At 34.1% G+C, this 23693-nt stretch overlaps 27 non-coding genes across 27 annotated transcripts; 13 read left to right on the top strand and 14 right to left on the bottom strand.

Annotated features, from left to right (window-relative positions):
- Positions 1 to 575: 575 nt before the first annotated feature.
- On the top strand, positions 576 to 657 carry Trnal-aag (transfer RNA leucine (anticodon AAG)). Its single transcript has one exon. It is a non-coding gene; the product is annotated as a tRNA-Leu (tRNA).
- A 313-nt stretch (positions 658 to 970) lies between these two features.
- On the bottom strand, positions 971 to 1061 carry Trnam-cau (transfer RNA methionine (anticodon CAU)). The gene is given in 2 exon segments: positions 971 to 1006; positions 1025 to 1061. It is a non-coding gene; the product is annotated as a tRNA-Met (tRNA).
- Positions 1062 to 1858: 797 nt separating this feature from the next.
- Positions 1859 to 1940, top strand: Trnal-aag (transfer RNA leucine (anticodon AAG)). Its single transcript has one exon. It is a non-coding gene; the product is annotated as a tRNA-Leu (tRNA).
- A 313-nt stretch (positions 1941 to 2253) lies between these two features.
- Positions 2254 to 2344, bottom strand: Trnam-cau (transfer RNA methionine (anticodon CAU)). Its single transcript is given in 2 exon segments — positions 2254 to 2289; positions 2308 to 2344. It is a non-coding gene; the product is annotated as a tRNA-Met (tRNA).
- Positions 2345 to 3141: 797 nt separating this feature from the next.
- Trnal-aag (transfer RNA leucine (anticodon AAG)) lies at positions 3142 to 3223 on the top strand. The gene has a single exon. It is a non-coding gene; the product is annotated as a tRNA-Leu (tRNA).
- Positions 3224 to 3536: 313 nt separating this feature from the next.
- Positions 3537 to 3627, bottom strand: Trnam-cau (transfer RNA methionine (anticodon CAU)). Its single transcript is given in 2 exon segments — positions 3537 to 3572; positions 3591 to 3627. It is a non-coding gene; the product is annotated as a tRNA-Met (tRNA).
- Positions 3628 to 4424: 797 nt separating this feature from the next.
- On the top strand, positions 4425 to 4506 carry Trnal-aag (transfer RNA leucine (anticodon AAG)). The gene has a single exon. It is a non-coding gene; the product is annotated as a tRNA-Leu (tRNA).
- Positions 4507 to 4819: 313 nt separating this feature from the next.
- Positions 4820 to 4910, bottom strand: Trnam-cau (transfer RNA methionine (anticodon CAU)). The gene is given in 2 exon segments: positions 4820 to 4855; positions 4874 to 4910. It is a non-coding gene; the product is annotated as a tRNA-Met (tRNA).
- A 797-nt stretch (positions 4911 to 5707) lies between these two features.
- Positions 5708 to 5789, top strand: Trnal-aag (transfer RNA leucine (anticodon AAG)). Its single transcript has one exon. It is a non-coding gene; the product is annotated as a tRNA-Leu (tRNA).
- A 313-nt stretch (positions 5790 to 6102) lies between these two features.
- Trnam-cau (transfer RNA methionine (anticodon CAU)) lies at positions 6103 to 6193 on the bottom strand. The gene is given in 2 exon segments: positions 6103 to 6138; positions 6157 to 6193. It is a non-coding gene; the product is annotated as a tRNA-Met (tRNA).
- Positions 6194 to 6990: 797 nt separating this feature from the next.
- On the top strand, positions 6991 to 7072 carry Trnal-aag (transfer RNA leucine (anticodon AAG)). Its single transcript has one exon. It is a non-coding gene; the product is annotated as a tRNA-Leu (tRNA).
- A 313-nt stretch (positions 7073 to 7385) lies between these two features.
- Trnam-cau (transfer RNA methionine (anticodon CAU)) lies at positions 7386 to 7476 on the bottom strand. The gene is given in 2 exon segments: positions 7386 to 7421; positions 7440 to 7476. It is a non-coding gene; the product is annotated as a tRNA-Met (tRNA).
- A 797-nt stretch (positions 7477 to 8273) lies between these two features.
- Trnal-aag (transfer RNA leucine (anticodon AAG)) lies at positions 8274 to 8355 on the top strand. Its single transcript has one exon. It is a non-coding gene; the product is annotated as a tRNA-Leu (tRNA).
- Positions 8356 to 8668: 313 nt separating this feature from the next.
- Positions 8669 to 8759, bottom strand: Trnam-cau (transfer RNA methionine (anticodon CAU)). The gene is given in 2 exon segments: positions 8669 to 8704; positions 8723 to 8759. It is a non-coding gene; the product is annotated as a tRNA-Met (tRNA).
- A 797-nt stretch (positions 8760 to 9556) lies between these two features.
- Positions 9557 to 9638, top strand: Trnal-aag (transfer RNA leucine (anticodon AAG)). Its single transcript has one exon. It is a non-coding gene; the product is annotated as a tRNA-Leu (tRNA).
- Positions 9639 to 9951: 313 nt separating this feature from the next.
- On the bottom strand, positions 9952 to 10042 carry Trnam-cau (transfer RNA methionine (anticodon CAU)). The gene is given in 2 exon segments: positions 9952 to 9987; positions 10006 to 10042. It is a non-coding gene; the product is annotated as a tRNA-Met (tRNA).
- Positions 10043 to 16457: 6415 nt separating this feature from the next.
- Positions 16458 to 16548, bottom strand: Trnam-cau (transfer RNA methionine (anticodon CAU)). The gene is given in 2 exon segments: positions 16458 to 16493; positions 16512 to 16548. It is a non-coding gene; the product is annotated as a tRNA-Met (tRNA).
- Positions 16549 to 17345: 797 nt separating this feature from the next.
- Trnal-aag (transfer RNA leucine (anticodon AAG)) lies at positions 17346 to 17427 on the top strand. The gene has a single exon. It is a non-coding gene; the product is annotated as a tRNA-Leu (tRNA).
- Positions 17428 to 17740: 313 nt separating this feature from the next.
- Trnam-cau (transfer RNA methionine (anticodon CAU)) lies at positions 17741 to 17831 on the bottom strand. Its single transcript is given in 2 exon segments — positions 17741 to 17776; positions 17795 to 17831. It is a non-coding gene; the product is annotated as a tRNA-Met (tRNA).
- A 797-nt stretch (positions 17832 to 18628) lies between these two features.
- Trnal-aag (transfer RNA leucine (anticodon AAG)) lies at positions 18629 to 18710 on the top strand. The gene has a single exon. It is a non-coding gene; the product is annotated as a tRNA-Leu (tRNA).
- Positions 18711 to 19023: 313 nt separating this feature from the next.
- Positions 19024 to 19114, bottom strand: Trnam-cau (transfer RNA methionine (anticodon CAU)). The gene is given in 2 exon segments: positions 19024 to 19059; positions 19078 to 19114. It is a non-coding gene; the product is annotated as a tRNA-Met (tRNA).
- Positions 19115 to 19911: 797 nt separating this feature from the next.
- Trnal-aag (transfer RNA leucine (anticodon AAG)) lies at positions 19912 to 19993 on the top strand. The gene has a single exon. It is a non-coding gene; the product is annotated as a tRNA-Leu (tRNA).
- Positions 19994 to 20306: 313 nt separating this feature from the next.
- Positions 20307 to 20397, bottom strand: Trnam-cau (transfer RNA methionine (anticodon CAU)). The gene is given in 2 exon segments: positions 20307 to 20342; positions 20361 to 20397. It is a non-coding gene; the product is annotated as a tRNA-Met (tRNA).
- A 797-nt stretch (positions 20398 to 21194) lies between these two features.
- Trnal-aag (transfer RNA leucine (anticodon AAG)) lies at positions 21195 to 21276 on the top strand. Its single transcript has one exon. It is a non-coding gene; the product is annotated as a tRNA-Leu (tRNA).
- A 313-nt stretch (positions 21277 to 21589) lies between these two features.
- Trnam-cau (transfer RNA methionine (anticodon CAU)) lies at positions 21590 to 21680 on the bottom strand. Its single transcript is given in 2 exon segments — positions 21590 to 21625; positions 21644 to 21680. It is a non-coding gene; the product is annotated as a tRNA-Met (tRNA).
- Positions 21681 to 22477: 797 nt separating this feature from the next.
- On the top strand, positions 22478 to 22559 carry Trnal-aag (transfer RNA leucine (anticodon AAG)). Its single transcript has one exon. It is a non-coding gene; the product is annotated as a tRNA-Leu (tRNA).
- Positions 22560 to 22872: 313 nt separating this feature from the next.
- On the bottom strand, positions 22873 to 22963 carry Trnam-cau (transfer RNA methionine (anticodon CAU)). The gene is given in 2 exon segments: positions 22873 to 22908; positions 22927 to 22963. It is a non-coding gene; the product is annotated as a tRNA-Met (tRNA).
- Between the last annotated feature and the right edge of the window lie 730 nt (positions 22964 to 23693).

Raw genomic sequence — 23693 nt, 5'->3', positions numbered from 1 at the left:
TCTCCAAAGGGGAATTGAGTAGTGCTGATAGAAACTCGTTAGAATAATAACCTGCGAAGGCAATTTGTTGCTAACGACAAAAAAAGTTTGCTATCCAATTTGCCCGTTTTGCACGTGCATTTATTACGTTTCGATGAGCCGACAGCGACCTAGCGTTCAAGCGTTATAATTTCTTCTCATGACTAGAAGCTTCGATCGCGCCCTCAACCGAATGTACAATATAGATTACATGGTTCCGTCCAATGTGAAATGGTGAAAACCGCCCCTCCTGTATGAAGTTACTTGTGAGTATCAAATGCTCAGCCAACTTGAGCTATGCATGTTACCATATATAGACATTCCAAAAAATGTGAACTAAGCAAATAATGGATAACTCTGTTCAGAGAGAGAAGCGAAATATGTAATTTGATTGCATGCATTTAGTATTAAGAAAGAATTTGAGTTTGATTTTGGAAAACCAAAAAGAAACATATTTCTACGTAATATTTCGTAATGTATGCCTATAAGACATATTTTTATCAGTTGTAAATGTTGTAAACGAATGATATCTTGATTTAGCTCAACTATAAAGCGTCGGTAGCGTGGCCGAGCGGTCTAAGGCGCTGGTTTAAGGCACCAGTCTCCTCGGAGGCGTGGGTTCGAATCCCACCGCTGCCAAGTGATTTTTTTAGTAAGTTAGAAAATTAATTTATCGATTTTTGCATAAATTGACAAAATATGAAATGGATAAAAAGTTAATACACAGAAGATATTAAAATTGTTGTAATACTTAATAGAAAAGAATTATTCTGTTTAATCCAAGATCACATATATTTCAAATGCTGAACGCTATCTCAATGCAGTTTAAAATGCATGACATGCATGACAAACATTGCAGAAAATAACATATTACAGGTACAAATGTATAACACAAGTTTTCAGAACTATCAGAAATGCTTTGAAAACAAGAGTTACGGGTAGAAAAAAACTATGCCCCGGGTGAGGATCGAACTCACGACCTTCAGATCGCTCTGTCATTTGTGATTATGAGACTGACGCGCTACCTACTGCGCTACCGAGGCCATGATTCTAAAACTCCAATTTAAGGTGTAAATACTTCATAACATTACCATTAACATTGTAGTTACTTGTCAAGGTGAGTGTAGGGCAGAAAGAAACATATTTATCTTAAAGAAAACACATTGCCAAACATAATGAGCTGTGTTGGTTGTTCATTTTTATAGCTCTTTACTATTTGAAATACTTTTAATTGTTTTGAAATTATTTTTTTTTTCATTTTCTTTTCTCCAAAGGGGAATTGAGTAGTGCTGATAGAAACTCGTTAGAATAATAACCTGCGAAGGCAATTTGTTGCTAACGACAAAAAAAGTTTGCTATCCAATTTGCCCGTTTTGCACGTGCATTTATTACGTTTCGATGAGCCGACAGCGACCTAGCGTTCAAGCGTTATAATTTCTTCTCATGACTAGAAGCTTCGATCGCGCCCTCAACCGAATGTACAATATAGATTACATGGTTCCGTCCAATGTGAAATGGTGAAAACCGCCCCTCCTGTATGAAGTTACTTGTGAGTATCAAATGCTCAGCCAACTTGAGCTATGCATGTTACCATATATAGACATTCCAAAAAATGTGAACTAAGCAAATAATGGATAACTCTGTTCAGAGAGAGAAGCGAAATATGTAATTTGATTGCATGCATTTAGTATTAAGAAAGAATTTGAGTTTGATTTTGGAAAACCAAAAAGAAACATATTTCTACGTAATATTTCGTAATGTATGCCTATAAGACATATTTTTATCAGTTGTAAATGTTGTAAACGAATGATATCTTGATTTAGCTCAACTATAAAGCGTCGGTAGCGTGGCCGAGCGGTCTAAGGCGCTGGTTTAAGGCACCAGTCTCCTCGGAGGCGTGGGTTCGAATCCCACCGCTGCCAAGTGATTTTTTTAGTAAGTTAGAAAATTAATTTATCGATTTTTGCATAAATTGACAAAATATGAAATGGATAAAAAGTTAATACACAGAAGATATTAAAATTGTTGTAATACTTAATAGAAAAGAATTATTCTGTTTAATCCAAGATCACATATATTTCAAATGCTGAACGCTATCTCAATGCAGTTTAAAATGCATGACATGCATGACAAACATTGCAGAAAATAACATATTACAGGTACAAATGTATAACACAAGTTTTCAGAACTATCAGAAATGCTTTGAAAACAAGAGTTACGGGTAGAAAAAAACTATGCCCCGGGTGAGGATCGAACTCACGACCTTCAGATCGCTCTGTCATTTGTGATTATGAGACTGACGCGCTACCTACTGCGCTACCGAGGCCATGATTCTAAAACTCCAATTTAAGGTGTAAATACTTCATAACATTACCATTAACATTGTAGTTACTTGTCAAGGTGAGTGTAGGGCAGAAAGAAACATATTTATCTTAAAGAAAACACATTGCCAAACATAATGAGCTGTGTTGGTTGTTCATTTTTATAGCTCTTTACTATTTGAAATACTTTTAATTGTTTTGAAATTATTTTTTTTTTCATTTTCTTTTCTCCAAAGGGGAATTGAGTAGTGCTGATAGAAACTCGTTAGAATAATAACCTGCGAAGGCAATTTGTTGCTAACGACAAAAAAAGTTTGCTATCCAATTTGCCCGTTTTGCACGTGCATTTATTACGTTTCGATGAGCCGACAGCGACCTAGCGTTCAAGCGTTATAATTTCTTCTCATGACTAGAAGCTTCGATCGCGCCCTCAACCGAATGTACAATATAGATTACATGGTTCCGTCCAATGTGAAATGGTGAAAACCGCCCCTCCTGTATGAAGTTACTTGTGAGTATCAAATGCTCAGCCAACTTGAGCTATGCATGTTACCATATATAGACATTCCAAAAAATGTGAACTAAGCAAATAATGGATAACTCTGTTCAGAGAGAGAAGCGAAATATGTAATTTGATTGCATGCATTTAGTATTAAGAAAGAATTTGAGTTTGATTTTGGAAAACCAAAAAGAAACATATTTCTACGTAATATTTCGTAATGTATGCCTATAAGACATATTTTTATCAGTTGTAAATGTTGTAAACGAATGATATCTTGATTTAGCTCAACTATAAAGCGTCGGTAGCGTGGCCGAGCGGTCTAAGGCGCTGGTTTAAGGCACCAGTCTCCTCGGAGGCGTGGGTTCGAATCCCACCGCTGCCAAGTGATTTTTTTAGTAAGTTAGAAAATTAATTTATCGATTTTTGCATAAATTGACAAAATATGAAATGGATAAAAAGTTAATACACAGAAGATATTAAAATTGTTGTAATACTTAATAGAAAAGAATTATTCTGTTTAATCCAAGATCACATATATTTCAAATGCTGAACGCTATCTCAATGCAGTTTAAAATGCATGACATGCATGACAAACATTGCAGAAAATAACATATTACAGGTACAAATGTATAACACAAGTTTTCAGAACTATCAGAAATGCTTTGAAAACAAGAGTTACGGGTAGAAAAAAACTATGCCCCGGGTGAGGATCGAACTCACGACCTTCAGATCGCTCTGTCATTTGTGATTATGAGACTGACGCGCTACCTACTGCGCTACCGAGGCCATGATTCTAAAACTCCAATTTAAGGTGTAAATACTTCATAACATTACCATTAACATTGTAGTTACTTGTCAAGGTGAGTGTAGGGCAGAAAGAAACATATTTATCTTAAAGAAAACACATTGCCAAACATAATGAGCTGTGTTGGTTGTTCATTTTTATAGCTCTTTACTATTTGAAATACTTTTAATTGTTTTGAAATTATTTTTTTTTTCATTTTCTTTTCTCCAAAGGGGAATTGAGTAGTGCTGATAGAAACTCGTTAGAATAATAACCTGCGAAGGCAATTTGTTGCTAACGACAAAAAAAGTTTGCTATCCAATTTGCCCGTTTTGCACGTGCATTTATTACGTTTCGATGAGCCGACAGCGACCTAGCGTTCAAGCGTTATAATTTCTTCTCATGACTAGAAGCTTCGATCGCGCCCTCAACCGAATGTACAATATAGATTACATGGTTCCGTCCAATGTGAAATGGTGAAAACCGCCCCTCCTGTATGAAGTTACTTGTGAGTATCAAATGCTCAGCCAACTTGAGCTATGCATGTTACCATATATAGACATTCCAAAAAATGTGAACTAAGCAAATAATGGATAACTCTGTTCAGAGAGAGAAGCGAAATATGTAATTTGATTGCATGCATTTAGTATTAAGAAAGAATTTGAGTTTGATTTTGGAAAACCAAAAAGAAACATATTTCTACGTAATATTTCGTAATGTATGCCTATAAGACATATTTTTATCAGTTGTAAATGTTGTAAACGAATGATATCTTGATTTAGCTCAACTATAAAGCGTCGGTAGCGTGGCCGAGCGGTCTAAGGCGCTGGTTTAAGGCACCAGTCTCCTCGGAGGCGTGGGTTCGAATCCCACCGCTGCCAAGTGATTTTTTTAGTAAGTTAGAAAATTAATTTATCGATTTTTGCATAAATTGACAAAATATGAAATGGATAAAAAGTTAATACACAGAAGATATTAAAATTGTTGTAATACTTAATAGAAAAGAATTATTCTGTTTAATCCAAGATCACATATATTTCAAATGCTGAACGCTATCTCAATGCAGTTTAAAATGCATGACATGCATGACAAACATTGCAGAAAATAACATATTACAGGTACAAATGTATAACACAAGTTTTCAGAACTATCAGAAATGCTTTGAAAACAAGAGTTACGGGTAGAAAAAAACTATGCCCCGGGTGAGGATCGAACTCACGACCTTCAGATCGCTCTGTCATTTGTGATTATGAGACTGACGCGCTACCTACTGCGCTACCGAGGCCATGATTCTAAAACTCCAATTTAAGGTGTAAATACTTCATAACATTACCATTAACATTGTAGTTACTTGTCAAGGTGAGTGTAGGGCAGAAAGAAACATATTTATCTTAAAGAAAACACATTGCCAAACATAATGAGCTGTGTTGGTTGTTCATTTTTATAGCTCTTTACTATTTGAAATACTTTTAATTGTTTTGAAATTATTTTTTTTTTCATTTTCTTTTCTCCAAAGGGGAATTGAGTAGTGCTGATAGAAACTCGTTAGAATAATAACCTGCGAAGGCAATTTGTTGCTAACGACAAAAAAAGTTTGCTATCCAATTTGCCCGTTTTGCACGTGCATTTATTACGTTTCGATGAGCCGACAGCGACCTAGCGTTCAAGCGTTATAATTTCTTCTCATGACTAGAAGCTTCGATCGCGCCCTCAACCGAATGTACAATATAGATTACATGGTTCCGTCCAATGTGAAATGGTGAAAACCGCCCCTCCTGTATGAAGTTACTTGTGAGTATCAAATGCTCAGCCAACTTGAGCTATGCATGTTACCATATATAGACATTCCAAAAAATGTGAACTAAGCAAATAATGGATAACTCTGTTCAGAGAGAGAAGCGAAATATGTAATTTGATTGCATGCATTTAGTATTAAGAAAGAATTTGAGTTTGATTTTGGAAAACCAAAAAGAAACATATTTCTACGTAATATTTCGTAATGTATGCCTATAAGACATATTTTTATCAGTTGTAAATGTTGTAAACGAATGATATCTTGATTTAGCTCAACTATTAAGCGTCGGTAGCGTGGCCGAGCGGTCTAAGGCGCTGGTTTAAGGCACCAGTCTCCTCGGAGGCGTGGGTTCGAATCCCACCGCTGCCAAGTGATTTTTTTAGTAAGTTAGAAAATTAATTTATCGATTTTTGCATAAATTGACAAAATATGAAATGGATAAAAAGTTAATACACAGAAGATATTAAAATTGTTGTAATACTTAATAGAAAAGAATTATTCTGTTTAATCCAAGATCACATATATTTCAAATGCTGAACGCTATCTCAATGCAGTTTAAAATGCATGACATGCATGACAAACATTGCAGAAAATAACATATTACAGGTACAAATGTATAACACAAGTTTTCAGAACTATCAGAAATGCTTTGAAAACAAGAGTTACGGGTAGAAAAAAACTATGCCCCGGGTGAGGATCGAACTCACGACCTTCAGATCGCTCTGTCATTTGTGATTATGAGACTGACGCGCTACCTACTGCGCTACCGAGGCCATGATTCTAAAACTCCAATTTAAGGTGTAAATACTTCATAACATTACCATTAACATTGTAGTTACTTGTCAAGGTGAGTGTAGGGCAGAAAGAAACATATTTATCTTAAAGAAAACACATTGCCAAACATAATGAGCTGTGTTGGTTGTTCATTTTTATAGCTCTTTACTATTTGAAATACTTTTAATTGTTTTGAAATTATTTTTTTTTTCATTTTCTTTTCTCCAAAGGGGAATTGAGTAGTGCTGATAGAAACTCGTTAGAATAATAACCTGCGAAGGCAATTTGTTGCTAACGACAAAAAAAGTTTGCTATCCAATTTGCCCGTTTTGCACGTGCATTTATTACGTTTCGATGAGCCGACAGCGACCTAGCGTTCAAGCGTTATAATTTCTTCTCATGACTAGAAGCTTCGATCGCGCCCTCAACCGAATGTACAATATAGATTACATGGTTCCGTCCAATGTGAAATGGTGAAAACCGCCCCTCCTGTATGAAGTTACTTGTGAGTATCAAATGCTCAGCCAACTTGAGCTATGCATGTTACCATATATAGACATTCCAAAAAATGTGAACTAAGCAAATAATGGATAACTCTGTTCAGAGAGAGAAGCGAAATATGTAATTTGATTGCATGCATTTAGTATTAAGAAAGAATTTGAGTTTGATTTTGGAAAACCAAAAAGAAACATATTTCTACGTAATATTTCGTAATGTATGCCTATAAGACATATTTTTATCAGTTGTAAATGTTGTAAACGAATGATATCTTGATTTAGCTCAACTATAAAGCGTCGGTAGCGTGGCCGAGCGGTCTAAGGCGCTGGTTTAAGGCACCAGTCTCCTCGGAGGCGTGGGTTCGAATCCCACCGCTGCCAAGTGATTTTTTTAGTAAGTTAGAAAATTAATTTATCGATTTTTGCATAAATTGACAAAATATGAAATGGATAAAAAGTTAATACACAGAAGATATTAAAATTGTTGTAATACTTAATAGAAAAGAATTATTCTGTTTAATCCAAGATCACATATATTTCAAATGCTGAACGCTATCTCAATGCAGTTTAAAATGCATGACATGCATGACAAACATTGCAGAAAATAACATATTACAGGTACAAATGTATAACACAAGTTTTCAGAACTATCAGAAATGCTTTGAAAACAAGAGTTACGGGTAGAAAAAAACTATGCCCCGGGTGAGGATCGAACTCACGACCTTCAGATCGCTCTGTCATTTGTGATTATGAGACTGACGCGCTACCTACTGCGCTACCGAGGCCATGATTCTAAAACTCCAATTTAAGGTGTAAATACTTCATAACATTACCATTAACATTGTAGTTACTTGTCAAGGTGAGTGTAGGGCAGAAAGAAACATATTTATCTTAAAGAAAACACATTGCCAAACATAATGAGCTGTGTTGGTTGTTCATTTTTATAGCTCTTTACTATTTGAAATACTTTTAATTGTTTTGAAATTATTTTTTTTTTCATTTTCTTTTCTCCAAAGGGGAATTGAGTAGTGCTGATAGAAACTCGTTAGAATAATAACCTGCGAAGGCAATTTGTTGCTAACGACAAAAAAAGTTTGCTATCCAATTTGCCCGTTTTGCACGTGCATTTATTACGTTTCGATGAGCCGACAGCGACCTAGCGTTCAAGCGTTATAATTTCTTCTCATGACTAGAAGCTTCGATCGCGCCCTCAACCGAATGTACAATATAGATTACATGGTTCCGTCCAATGTGAAATGGTGAAAACCGCCCCTCCTGTATGAAGTTACTTGTGAGTATCAAATGCTCAGCCAACTTGAGCTATGCATGTTACCATATATAGACATTCCAAAAAATGTGAACTAAGCAAATAATGGATAACTCTGTTCAGAGAGAGAAGCGAAATATGTAATTTGATTGCATGCATTTAGTATTAAGAAAGAATTTGAGTTTGATTTTGGAAAACCAAAAAGAAACATATTTCTACGTAATATTTCGTAATGTATGCCTATAAGACATATTTTTATCAGTTGTAAATGTTGTAAACGAATGATATCTTGATTTAGCTCAACTATAAAGCGTCGGTAGCGTGGCCGAGCGGTCTAAGGCGCTGGTTTAAGGCACCAGTCTCCTCGGAGGCGTGGGTTCGAATCCCACCGCTGCCAAGTGATTTTTTTAGTAAGTTAGAAAATTAATTTATCGATTTTTGCATAAATTGACAAAATATGAAATGGATAAAAAGTTAATACACAGAAGATATTAAAATTGTTGTAATACTTAATAGAAAAGAATTATTCTGTTTAATCCAAGATCACATATATTTCAAATGCTGAACGCTATCTCAATGCAGTTTAAAATGCATGACATGCATGACAAACATTGCAGAAAATAACATATTACAGGTACAAATGTATAACACAAGTTTTCAGAACTATCAGAAATGCTTTGAAAACAAGAGTTACGGGTAGAAAAAAACTATGCCCCGGGTGAGGATCGAACTCACGACCTTCAGATCGCTCTGTCATTTGTGATTATGAGACTGACGCGCTACCTACTGCGCTACCGAGGCCATGATTCTAAAACTCCAATTTAAGGTGTAAATACTTCATAACATTACCATTAACATTGTAGTTACTTGTCAAGGTGAGTGTAGGGCAGAAAGAAACATATTTATCTTAAAGAAAACACATTGCCAAACATAATGAGCTGTGTTGGTTGTTCATTTTTATAGCTCTTTACTATTTGAAATACTTTTAATTGTTTTGAAATTATTTTTTTTTTCATTTTCTTTTCTCCAAAGGGGAATTGAGTAGTGCTGATAGAAACTCGTTAGAATAATAACCTGCGAAGGCAATTTGTTGCTAACGACAAAAAAAGTTTGCTATCCAATTTGCCCGTTTTGCACGTGCATTTATTACGTTTCGATGAGCCGACAGCGACCTAGCGTTCAAGCGTTATAATTTCTTCTCATGACTAGAAGCTTCGATCGCGCCCTCAACCGAATGTACAATATAGATTACATGGTTCCGTCCAATGTGAAATGGTGAAAACCGCCCCTCCTGTATGAAGTTACTTGTGAGTATCAAATGCTCAGCCAACTTGAGCTATGCATGTTACCATATATAGACATTCCAAAAAATGTGAACTAAGCAAATAATGGATAACTCTGTTCAGAGAGAGAAGCGAAATATGTAATTTGATTGCATGCATTTAGTATTAAGAAAGAATTTGAGTTTGATTTTGGAAAACCAAAAAGAAACATATTTCTACGTAATATTTCGTAATGTATGCCTATAAGACATATTTTTATCAGTTGTAAATGTTGTAAACGAATGATATCTTGATTTAGCTCAACTATAAAGCGTCGGTAGCGTGGCCGAGCGGTCTAAGGCGCTGGTTTAAGGCACCAGTCTCCTCGGAGGCGTGGGTTCGAATCCCACCGCTGCCAAGTGATTTTTTTAGTAAGTTAGAAAATTAATTTATCGATTTTTGCATAAATTGACAAAATATGAAATGGATAAAAAGTTAATACACAGAAGATATTAAAATTGTTGTAATACTTAATAGAAAAGAATTATTCTGTTTAATCCAAGATCACATATATTTCAAATGCTGAACGCTATCTCAATGCAGTTTAAAATGCATGACATGCATGACAAACATTGCAGAAAATAACATATTACAGGTACAAATGTATAACACAAGTTTTCAGAACTATCAGAAATGCTTTGAAAACAAGAGTTACGGGTAGAAAAAAACTATGCCCCGGGTGAGGATCGAACTCACGACCTTCAGATCGCTCTGTCATTTGTGATTATGAGACTGACGCGCTACCTACTGCGCTACCGAGGCCATGATTCTAAAACTCCAATTTAAGGTGTAAATACTTCATAACATTACCATTAACATTGTAGTTACTTGTCAAGGTGGATAAACACCTATAGTGATAATGCAGAATAATAAATTAAAACAGAGTTCAGAAAGGACAAAAGATGTATCAGGAGGACAAAAAAAGTCGCTACGATATGTTCATAGACTCGATAGACATTATAAGAAAGAATGTACTCTTCATGTACATGACATACCAAACACATCTTTTAATGCTGAAACTGTGATAGAGACAGTGGAAAAGATATGTGGAGAGAACACAGTTTTAGCTGTTGTTCCAGTTGATAACAATAATGGTTATGAAATAACAACAGATTCGGAAGAGAGTGCTTGGCAACTGACAAATGGACTTAAGATTGATAATGAAAATTTTGAATGTACATTGCAATTTAATCAAATTGTAGTTGTGTCATTTATTTACTTACCTGCTTATATTGAAGATCAAGATATCATTGACGCTCTAGAAATTAGAAATTGTGAGATAAAATCGAGTGTTTTCAGGCATGTTCATCCTAAAACACAAGTAGCCGATGGTACGAGGTATGTGCATGTAAAATTTCCACCTACGCTTGTATCTTTACCATGGAGTATGAAATTCAAAACTGTTAGCGGAGATAGATACTTTAGAGTGATGCATGATAAACAAAAGTCACTTTGTAATAAGTGTGGATCGCCTTATCACAAATACAGAAAATGTCCACAGTTAGTGTGTGATGGGTGTGACGAACAAGGTCACAAAATGAAGGAATGCAAGGCGCCCAAATGTGAAACTTGTCGGAGTCTGCCTTCGAAATGTTGGTGTGGAAAAATTGACAAAATTTGTCCATATTGTAGAAAAGAACCGTGCGTTTGTGCTTGTGAAGGATGTAAGTTAGCCTTCAATCTCTGCAAATGCGGCACTGACAACACGGATAGAGATTTGACGAAAGAAACGACAGACACTAATGAAAATGGGACTGATAAAGAAAGTGATATGAATGTGGGTAAAAAGAAGGAAAATGTTGAGCGGAAAAAAAGAAAATCAGAAAATGTCGATGAAAATGTGAAGCAGGCTAAAATTAAAACTGTGGAAGCAGATAACAACGACCATACTAGTAATGAGGATGATGAAATCGTCGAGGTTAATGGAGATGACAATGATCAGATGATGAGTGAAAACAATAAAGATGGTGATACTGACATTTTAAACTTAGAAGAAAACACTTGTGAAGAGGATGATAACGTGGTGAATGGTGACGTGGTGGATGGTGACGCAGTGAATGATGACAAAGCGAATAGTGACGTGGTGAATGGTGAAGTAGTGAATGGAGGAATTGAGAATGGTGAAGTTGTGAATGATGAAGTGGTTAATGGTAAAGTGGTAAATGGTAAAGTGGTGAATGGTGAAGTGGTGAATGGTGAAGTGGTAAATGGTAAAGTGGTAAATGGTAAAGTGGTAAATGGTAAAGCGGTGAATGGTAAATTGGTGAATGGTGAAGTGGTAAATGGTAAATTGGTAAATGGTAAAGTGGTGAATGGTGATGTTTCGAAGGCTGCGGACTCGGATGAAGACATAGTGGTAGATGAAAGAGATGATGAAAAGAAAGAAAACAGTCAAGATACTTCTGATAATATGACAATTACAAATGAACAAAATGATAAAATTGTTAAACAAACTATTGTACATGAAAATCAAAACAAGCATGATTCTACTCAGATTCAAACTGAAGTTATTATACATGAACATAATGTTGCTGATTCCTCTTCTGGTGGTGATGTCACCAGAACTGGAATCGGAGATTTAGATAATATCTCGCCTGTTGGTGCCTCAGGTACTGATGGACAAGATCACGAGATAGAAGTTTTAATGGATGTGTCTGAGGGGGGCGATGGGCTTTCTCAGACACAATCCCAAAAGTCATCAGTAAAGAGAAGGAATAAAACTAAGCATACTCCTAATGTGAATAGTGCTAAAATGAGAGTAAGATCGACGCCCTATGAAAAAAATGTTAATAATGGATCATCATAAAACATGTATTTTTTTACTTACAATGATGGTTCTACTTGTAAGTCACAACTGTAATGGTATTAGAAATATAGACAAATTTAAAAAGTATGTGTCTATTATGTCTGAAAAAAATGTTGATTTTATGTTATTTCAAGAAACGTTTTGGGATGACCAACTTGTACAAAATGTTAAACATTTATATAATGGTGATATTTATCACAGTGATGGGACAAATAATAGGCAAGGTGTTGCCATATTAGTGAAGTCAAACTTGTGTGCAAATGTTAAACAAATATATAAAGATAACAATGGTAGATTTTTACATTTACAGTTTGAATATGATGATAGTATTTATAATATAATGAATGTCTATGCGCCTAATATTGTAAATGAAAAGGCGGATTTTTTTGATTTTTTAAATGATTATATGAAATTATTTGAAAATACCATTATTGCTGGTGACTGGAATACATCATTGTCTGGCAAAGACAGGTGTAGTAGAACTGTGCACAAAAATGATGTATCGGTCAAAAAGTTAAATGATATTATGCTTAATCATAATGTATACGATATATGGAGATTTAGAAATCCAGATAAACTTGTATTTTCAAGAAAAATGGTTTACAATGGTGAACTCAAACAATCAAGAATAGATTATTTTTTATTGAACAGGAATTTGACATTCTTTGAACAGAGTGTATATCATTTTGATACTACAATTAGTGATCACTGTTTTGTTGAAATGAAAATGAATTTTGAAAAAATTGAAAGAGGTCCAGGTTTATGGATTTTAAACAATACATTTTTGAAAAATGAAGAATATATTTCAAAAATTAGAAATATCATTGAGGAAGAAAAACAAAGCACACTTTTTAATTCAGAGTTTCTCATTTGGTGGGATAATTTGAAATATAAAATCAAGAAATTTAGTCAAGTATTTGGAAAAAGAATTCAAAAAGAAAAGAATGCAGAATATTTTTTACTGCAAAATAAGTTGAAAAGAATATCAGAGAGAATTGCTCTAGGAGAAGTTATAGATGTGGCTCAGTATGAAAATTTGAAATTAGATTTGTCAGTGTATGAAGAACAAAAATGTAAAGGAGCAATCCTGCGTTCTAAGGCTTTTTGGGCTACTGAGAGTGATAAATGCACTAAATATTTTTTACAAATGGAAAAGCAAAAGCAAGAGTCACATTGCATTAAGGAACTATTGAATGAAAACAATGAGAGTGTTACTAATACTGAAGGTATCTTAGATACACAGTATGATTTTTATAATAAATTGTATTCTTCTGTTAAAACAGATGATGAGGTTATGAAAGAATTTTTAAAAAATGTAAATACTAAAATAAATCAGGAGGATGTAGATCTATGTGATAATGATATAACAGTAAAAGAAATTGAATTTGCATTACAGAAAATGGCTAGAAATAAAAGTCCTGGCTCTGATGGTCTTACAGTTGAATTCTATTGTACTTTTTTTAGTTCACTGAAAGACATTCTATTGAAATTGTTTGAAGAAATTGAAAAATATTCAAAGCTTTCTCGGTCTATGAGATGTGGAATTATTAGTTTAATATTTAAGAAAAAAGGAGATAAAAGATTTTTGAAAAATTATAGACCTATTTCACTCCTTCAGGTAGATTATAAAATATTAGCCAAAGTGATGGCTAATAGATTTAAACAAGTTTTATGTAAAATTGTATCAAAATGTCAGTCTTGTTGTATACCTGGTAGAGATATTGCTGATACTATTGCTAATATAAGAGATGTACTTGACCTTATAGAAAGTGAAGAATTGGAGGGTTATTTACTTAAAATGGATCAGGAGAAAGCATTCGATAAAGTTGGGCATACTTATTTAAGGGAGGTTCTTAAAAAGTATGGATTTGGTGATAGATTTGTAAATTGGGTAGGGATTTTTTATACAGACATTCAAAGTTCTGTTAAAAGTAATGGGTTTCTTACAAAATATTTTAAAATTAAAAATGGGATTAGACAGGGATGTCCCATTAGTGCTCTTTTGTACGTGCTTTCTGCCGAACCTTTGCAGTGTGCAATTAGAAATAATTTAAACATTGAAGGTATTAATATACCTAATTGTGATGAAAAAGCTGTTATTTTTCAACATGCTGATGACACTACTCTCACATTATGTAATAAAGAGTCTATCAATGAAACATTGAATATTTTTGAAATTTATGGAAAAGCATCAGGTTCAAAGATAAATATGTCAAAATCGGAGATTATGTGTATTGGTAAAGCAAAAATTAATGTATCAGAAATACAGCAAATAGGGTTGAAATATTCTGTAGATTGTATACAGATATTAGGTGTGTATGTAGGCAAAAATAAATTATTTTGTGATGATCTTAATTGGAAAGATAAAATTAGTAAAATTAAAATGTTAGTTAATTTATGGAAGCAGAGACGATTGACATTATCTGGTAGAGCTACTGTGATATCCTCACTATTGATGTCTAGGTTATGGTACACAATAGCAGTGTGTTCCATTCCTGATTGGGCTTTACAGTCAATCAAGAAGATATGTTTAGATTTTTTATGGAATAATGGATCGCATTTGATCAAATATAGAACGATAATAGGAGCCAAAACTGATGGAGGGTTAAAATACCCTGATATTTATTTAAAACTATTAGCATTTAGATTAAAATTTTTGACAAGATTTTTAGATAAGGATTTTCATGCTATATGGAAATACACTATGACATATTTTTTGAACAAGATACACAATACAAATCTAGGTGTACATTGTTTATTTTTATTGCTACAAAAGAAAGACTGTACAAACATACCTGTGTTTTATAGGGAAATCATTGATGCATGGCAATATTTTAAACCTTATGTTGATATTGATATACGATCGGTTGATATTTTTAATCAACCAATATTTTTGAATGAATCCATCAAGGTGAATGGTAAATGCATACTTTGGAAACAGTTTTTATTAGCTGGAATTACCAAATTGAAACATGTAGCATATGAAGTGGTTCCAGGTTTTTTACCTTTTAATGCTATTTATGAAATGATTGAAAATGTTGATGACAATGTAGATTGTAATAAACTAAGACAGCAATATAATAGTTTGCTAGAATGTATTCCAAATGAATGGAAAAAGGTGATATTAAATGAAACAAAACCAGTTAACTGTGATGAGGTTCCATTGTTTATTGTAAATTATAATAACAAAACAAAAGATTTTGTATGTTGTAAAACAAAAGATTTTTATGGTATATTAGTAGATAAATGTTATATTGAACCTGATGCTCATCAATATTGGTTAGAAAGTTTTAATGTCCAATATGTTCCTTTTAAGTTCGTATGGACAAGTGTTCATTGTTATTGGAAATCGCCAGACTGTGTGCAATTAGATTTTAAAATTGTTCACAATAGAATATTTACAAATTTAAAACTAAAAAGAATAAAACTTTCTGACTCAGACATTTGTGATAGTTGTAAATCTGAAGTAGAAGATTTGTTTCACTTATTTTTGAAATGTCATGATCTAGATGTTTTTCATAGCTATATGTTTAGTTTTTTATGTGAGCTTCTAGAGAAATGTAAAATTGATGTCTTGGTAAATCAAGGATATAGACAGATGTTTTTGCTTGGTATGACAAGTACTTATACTGATGTAAATACATATTTTGTTAATTTTGTTCTTTCTGTTGCAAGACTTTGTGTTTTCAAAAGGAGACAAATGATCAAAAATGATGTCAAGAAAATAGATCTTACGAGATTTTTCAGGTATACACTGAAACATTATATTTCTTATTTTCATGTATATTGTAAGATGGTTAACAAGATGAACACTTTTGAAAGGACCTTTCTAAAGAATAATTGTAAAATCATTGAAATAGATGGTGTTTTGATATTTAACTTTTAATGACGTTAGAAATACTGTGATACTCTATTGAATATTTTATTCTTTTATTATCAATGTGAATTGTGATTTTATATGTTTTATTGAATAAAGATAAAAAAAAAAAAAAAAAATAAGGCGCTGGTTTAAGGCACCAGTCTCCTCGGAGGCGTGGGTTCGAATCCCACCGCTGCCAAGTGATTTTTTTAGTAAGTTAGAAAATTAATTTATCGATTTTTGCATAAATTGACAAAATATGAAATGGATAAAAAGTTAATACACAGAAGATATTAAAATTGTTGTAATACTTAATAGAAAAGAATTATTCTGTTTAATCCAAGATCACATATATTTCAAATGCTGAACGCTATCTCAATGCAGTTTAAAATGCATGACATGCATGACAAACATTGCAGAAAATAACATATTACAGGTACAAATGTATAACACAAGTTTTCAGAACTATCAGAAATGCTTTGAAAACAAGAGTTACGGGTAGAAAAAAACTATGCCCCGGGTGAGGATCGAACTCACGACCTTCAGATCGCTCTGTCATTTGTGATTATGAGACTGACGCGCTACCTACTGCGCTACCGAGGCCATGATTCTAAAACTCCAATTTAAGGTGTAAATACTTCATAACATTACCATTAACATTGTAGTTACTTGTCAAGGTGAGTGTAGGGCAGAAAGAAACATATTTATCTTAAAGAAAACACATTGCCAAACATAATGAGCTGTGTTGGTTGTTCATTTTTATAGCTCTTTACTATTTGAAATACTTTTAATTGTTTTGAAATTATTTTTTTTTTCATTTTCTTTTCTCCAAAGGGGAATTGAGTAGTGCTGATAGAAACTCGTTAGAATAATAACCTGCGAAGGCAATTTGTTGCTAACGACAAAAAAAGTTTGCTATCCAATTTGCCCGTTTTGCACGTGCATTTATTACGTTTCGATGAGCCGACAGCGACCTAGCGTTCAAGCGTTATAATTTCTTCTCATGACTAGAAGCTTCGATCGCGCCCTCAACCGAATGTACAATATAGATTACATGGTTCCGTCCAATGTGAAATGGTGAAAACCGCCCCTCCTGTATGAAGTTACTTGTGAGTATCAAATGCTCAGCCAACTTGAGCTATGCATGTTACCATATATAGACATTCCAAAAAATGTGAACTAAGCAAATAATGGATAACTCTGTTCAGAGAGAGAAGCGAAATATGTAATTTGATTGCATGCATTTAGTATTAAGAAAGAATTTGAGTTTGATTTTGGAAAACCAAAAAGAAACATATTTCTACGTAATATTTCGTAATGTATGCCTATAAGACATATTTTTATCAGTTGTAAATGTTGTAAACGAATGATATCTTGATTTAGCTCAACTATAAAGCGTCGGTAGCGTGGCCGAGCGGTCTAAGGCGCTGGTTTAAGGCACCAGTCTCCTCGGAGGCGTGGGTTCGAATCCCACCGCTGCCAAGTGATTTTTTTAGTAAGTTAGAAAATTAATTTATCGATTTTTGCATAAATTGACAAAATATGAAATGGATAAAAAGTTAATACACAGAAGATATTAAAATTGTTGTAATACTTAATAGAAAAGAATTATTCTGTTTAATCCAAGATCACATATATTTCAAATGCTGAACGCTATCTCAATGCAGTTTAAAATGCATGACATGCATGACAAACATTGCAGAAAATAACATATTACAGGTACAAATGTATAACACAAGTTTTCAGAACTATCAGAAATGCTTTGAAAACAAGAGTTACGGGTAGAAAAAAACTATGCCCCGGGTGAGGATCGAACTCACGACCTTCAGATCGCTCTGTCATTTGTGATTATGAGACTGACGCGCTACCTACTGCGCTACCGAGGCCATGATTCTAAAACTCCAATTTAAGGTGTAAATACTTCATAACATTACCATTAACATTGTAGTTACTTGTCAAGGTGAGTGTAGGGCAGAAAGAAACATATTTATCTTAAAGAAAACACATTGCCAAACATAATGAGCTGTGTTGGTTGTTCATTTTTATAGCTCTTTACTATTTGAAATACTTTTAATTGTTTTGAAATTATTTTTTTTTTCATTTTCTTTTCTCCAAAGGGGAATTGAGTAGTGCTGATAGAAACTCGTTAGAATAATAACCTGCGAAGGCAATTTGTTGCTAACGACAAAAAAAGTTTGCTATCCAATTTGCCCGTTTTGCACGTGCATTTATTACGTTTCGATGAGCCGACAGCGACCTAGCGTTCAAGCGTTATAATTTCTTCTCATGACTAGAAGCTTCGATCGCGCCCTCAACCGAATGTACAATATAGATTACATGGTTCCGTCCAATGTGAAATGGTGAAAACCGCCCCTCCTGTATGAAGTTACTTGTGAGTATCAAATGCTCAGCCAACTTGAGCTATGCATGTTACCATATATAGACATTCCAAAAAATGTGAACTAAGCAAATAATGGATAACTCTGTTCAGAGAGAGAAGCGAAATATGTAATTTGATTGCATGCATTTAGTATTAAGAAAGAATTTGAGTTTGATTTTGGAAAACCAAAAAGAAACATATTTCTACGTAATATTTCGTAATGTATGCCTATAAGACATATTTTTATCAGTTGTAAATGTTGTAAACGAATGATATCTTGATTTAGCTCAACTATAAAGCGTCGGTAGCGTGGCCGAGCGGTCTAAGGCGCTGGTTTAAGGCACCAGTCTCCTCGGAGGCGTGGGTTCGAATCCCACCGCTGCCAAGTGATTTTTTTAGTAAGTTAGAAAATTAATTTATCGATTTTTGCATAAATTGACAAAATATGAAATGGATAAAAAGTTAATACACAGAAGATATTAAAATTGTTGTAATACTTAATAGAAAAGAATTATTCTGTTTAATCCAAGATCACATATATTTCAAATGCTGAACGCTATCTCAATGCAGTTTAAAATGCATGACATGCATGACAAACATTGCAGAAAATAACATATTACAGGTACAAATGTATAACACAAGTTTTCAGAACTATCAGAAATGCTTTGAAAACAAGAGTTACGGGTAGAAAAAAACTATGCCCCGGGTGAGGATCGAACTCACGACCTTCAGATCGCTCTGTCATTTGTGATTATGAGACTGACGCGCTACCTACTGCGCTACCGAGGCCATGATTCTATTACTCCAATTTAAGGTGTAAATACTTCATAACATTACCATTAACATTGTAGTTACTTGTCAAGGTGAGTGTAGGGCAGAAAGAAACATATTTATCTTAAAGAAAACACATTGCCAAACATAATGAGCTGTGTTGGTTGTTCATTTTTATAGCTCTTTACTATTTGAAATACTTTTAATTGTTTTGAAATTATTTTTTTTTTCATTTTCTTTTCTCCAAAGGGGAATTGAGTAGTGCTGATAGAAACTCGTTAGAATAATAACCTGCGAAGGCAATTTGTTGCTAACGACAAAAAAAGTTTGCTATCCAATTTGCCCGTTTTGCACGTGCATTTATTACGTTTCGATGAGCCGACAGCGACCTAGCGTTCAAGCGTTATAATTTCTTCTCATGACTAGAAGCTTCGATCGCGCCCTCAACCGAATGTACAATATAGATTACATGGTTCCGTCCAATGTGAAATGGTGAAAACCGCCCCTCCTGTATGAAGTTACTTGTGAGTATCAAATGCTCAGCCAACTTGAGCTATGCATGTTACCATATATAGACATTCCAAAAAATGTGAACTAAGCAAATAATGGATAACTCTGTTCAGAGAGAGAAGCGAAATATGTAATTTGATTGCATGCATTTAGTATTAAGAAAGAATTTGAGTTTGATTTTGGAAAACCAAAAAGAAACATATTTCTACGTAATATTTCGTAATGTATGCCTATAAGACATATTTTTATCAGTTGTAAATGTTGTAAACGAATGATATCTTGATTTAGCTCAACTATAAAGCGTCGGTAGCGTGGCCGAGCGGTCTAAGGCGCTGGTTTAAGGCACCAGTCTCCTCGGAGGCGTGGGTTCGAATCCCACCGCTGCCAAGTGATTTTTTTAGTAAGTTAGAAAATTAATTTATCGATTTTTGCATAAATTGACAAAATATGAAATGGATAAAAAGTTAATACACAGAAGATATTAAAATTGTTGTAATTCTTAATAGAAAAGAATTATTCTGTTTAATCCAAGATCACATATATTTCAAATGCTGAACGCTATCTCAATGCAGTTTAAAATGCATGACATGCATGACAAACATTGCAGAAAATAACATATTACAGGTACAAATGTATAACACAAGTTTTCAGAACTATCAGAAATGCTTTGAAAACAAGAGTTACGGGTAGAAAAAAACTATGCCCCGGGTGAGGATCGAACTCACGACCTTCAGATCGCTCTGTCATTTGTGATTATGAGACTGACGCGCTACCTACTGCGCTACCGAGGCCATGATTCTAAAACTCCAATTTAAGGTGTAAATACTTCATAACATTACCATTAACATTGTAGTTACTTGTCAAGGTGAGTGTAGGGCAGAAAGAAACATATTTATCTTAAAGAAAACACATTGCCAAACATAATGAGCTGTGTTGGTTGTTCATTTTTATAGCTCTTTACTATTTGAAATACTTTTAATTGTTTTGAAATTATTTTTTTTTTCATTTTCTTTTCTCCAAAGGGGAATTGAGTAGTGCTGATAGAAACTCGTTAGAATAATAACCTGCGAAGGCAATTTGTTGCTAACGACAAAAAAAGTTTGCTATCCAATTTGCCCGTTTTGCACGTGCATTTATTACGTTTCGATGAGCCGACAGCGACCTAGCGTTCAAGCGTTATAATTTCTTCTCATGACTAGAAGCTTCGATCGCGCCCTCAACCGAATGTACAATATAGATTACATGGTTCCGTCCAATGTGAAATGGTGAAAACCGCCCCTCCTGTATGAAGTTACTTGTGAGTATCAAATGCTCAGCCAACTTGAGCTATGCATGTTACCATATATAGACATTCCAAAAAATGTGAACTAAGCAAATAATGGATAACTCTGTTCAGAGAGAGAAGCGAAATATGTAATTTGATTGCATGCATTTAGTATTAAGAAAGAATTTGAGTTTGATTTTGGAAAACCAAAAAGAAACATATTTCTACGTAATATTTCGTAATGTATGCCTATAAGACATATTTTTATCAGTTGTAAATGTTGTAAACGAATGATATCTTGATTTAGCTCAACTATAAAGCGTCGGTAGCGTGGCCGAGCGGTCTAAGGCGCTGGTTTAAGGCACCAGTCTCCTCGGAGGCGTGGGTTCGAATCCCACCGCTGCCAAGTGATTTTTTTAGTAAGTTAGAAAATTAATTTATCGATTTTTGCATAAATTGACAAAATATGAAATGGATAAAAAGTTAATACACAGAAGATATTAAAATTGTTGTAATACTTAATAGAAAAGAATTATTCTGTTTAATCCAAGATCACATATATTTCAAATGCTGAACGCTATCTCAATGCAGTTTAAAATGCATGACATGCATGACAAACATTGCAGAAAATAACATATTACAGGTACAAATGTATAACACAAGTTTTCAGAACTATCAGAAATGCTTTGAAAACAAGAGTTACGGGTAGAAAAAAACTATGCCCCGGGTGAGGATCGAACTCACGACCTTCAGATCGCTCTGTCATTTGTGATTATGAGACTGACGCGCTACCTACTGCGCTACCGAGGCCATGATTCTAAAACTCCAATTTAAGGTGTAAATACTTCATAACATTACCATTAACATTGTAGTTACTTGTCAAGGTGAGTGTAGGGCAGAAAGAAACATATTTATCTTAAAGAAAACACATTGCCAAACATAATGAGCTGTGTTGGTTGTTCATTTTTATAGCTCTTTACTATTTGAAATACTTTTAATTGTTTTGAAATTATTTTTTTTTTCATTTTCTTTTCTCCAAAGGGGAATTGAGTAGTGCTGATAGAAACTCGTTAGAATAATAACCTGCGAAGGCAATTTGTTGCTAACGACAAAAAAAGTTTGCTATCCAATTTGCCCGTTTTGCACGTGCATTTATTACGTTTCGATGAGCCGACAGCGACCTAGCGTTCAAGCGTTATAATTTCTTCTCATGACTAGAAGCTTCGATCGCGCCCTCAACCGAATGTACAATATAGATTACATGGTTCCGTCCAATGTGAAATGGTGAAAACCGCCCCTCCTGTATGAAGTTACTTGTGAGTATCAAATGCTCAGCCAACTTGAGCTATGCATGTTACCATATATAGACATTCCAAAAAATGTGAACTAAGCAAATAATGGATAACTCTGTTCAGAGAGAGAAGCGAAATATGTAATTTGATTGCATGCATTTAGTATTAAGAAAGAATTTGAGTTTGATTTTGGAAAACCAAAAAGAAACATATTTCTACGTAATATTTCGTAATGTATGCCTATAAGACATATTTTTATCAGTTGTAAATGTTGTAAACGAATGATATCTTGATTTAGCTCAACTATAAAGCGTCGGTAGCGTGGCCGAGCGGTCTAAGGCGCTGGTTTAAGGCACCAGTCTCCTCGGAGGCGTGGGTTCGAATCCCACCGCTGCCAAGTGATTTTTTTAGTAAGTTAGAAAATTAATTTATCGATTTTTGCATAAATTGACAAAATATGAAATGGATAAAAAGTTAATACACAGAAGATATTAAAATTGTTGTAATACTTAATAGAAAAGAATTATTCTGTTTAATCCAAGATCACATATATTTCAAATGCTGAACGCTATCTCAATGCAGTTTAAAATGCATGACATGCATGACAAACATTGCAGAAAATAACATATTACAGGTACAAATGTATAACACAAGTTTTCAGAACTATCAGAAATGCTTTGAAAACAAGAGTTACGGGTAGAAAAAAACTATGCCCCGGGTGAGGATCGAACTCACGACCTTCAGATCGCTCTGTCATTTGTGATTATGAGACTGACGCGCTACCTACTGCGCTACCGAGGCCATGATTCTAAAACTCCAATTTAAGGTGTAAATACTTCATAACATTACCATTAACATTGTAGTTACTTGTCAAGGTGAGTGTAGGGCAGAAAGAAACATATTTATCTTAAAGAAAACACATTGCCAAACATAATGAGCTGTGTTGGTTGTTCATTTTTATAGCTCTTTACTATTTGAAATACTTTTAATTGTTTTGAAATTATTTTTTTTTTCATTTTCTTTTCTCCAAAGGGGAATTGAGTAGTGCTGATAGAAACTCGTTAGAATAATAACCTGCGAAGGCAATTTGTTGCTAACGACAAAAAAAGTTTGCTATCCAATTTGCCCGTTTTGCACGTGCATTTATTACGTTTCGATGAGCCGACAGCGACCTAGCGTTCAAGCGTTATAATTTCTTCTCATGACTAGAAGCTTCGATCGCGCCCTCAACCGAATGTACAATATAGATTACATGGTTCCGTCCAATGTGAAATGGTGAAAACCGCCCCTCCTGTATGAAGTTACTTGTGAGTATCAAATGCTCAGCCAACTTGAGCTATGCATGTTACCATATATAGACATTCCAAAAAATGTGAACTAAGCAAATAATGGATAACTCTGTTCAGAGAGAGAAGCGAAATATGTAATTTGATTGCATGCATTTAGTATTAAGAAATTGTTTTCTACGTAATATTATGCCTATAAGACATATTTTTATCAGTTGTAAATGTTGTAAACGAATGATATCTTG

This window comes from Mytilus galloprovincialis, unplaced genomic scaffold (genome assembly GCF_965363235.1).
Source record: "Mytilus galloprovincialis unplaced genomic scaffold, xbMytGall1.hap1.1 HAP1_SCAFFOLD_247, whole genome shotgun sequence".
Taxonomy (NCBI): Eukaryota; Metazoa; Mollusca; class Bivalvia; order Mytilida; family Mytilidae; genus Mytilus; species Mytilus galloprovincialis.
The sequence above is the reverse complement of the archived record's forward strand: the minus strand, read 5'-3'. Positions and strand labels throughout refer to the sequence as shown.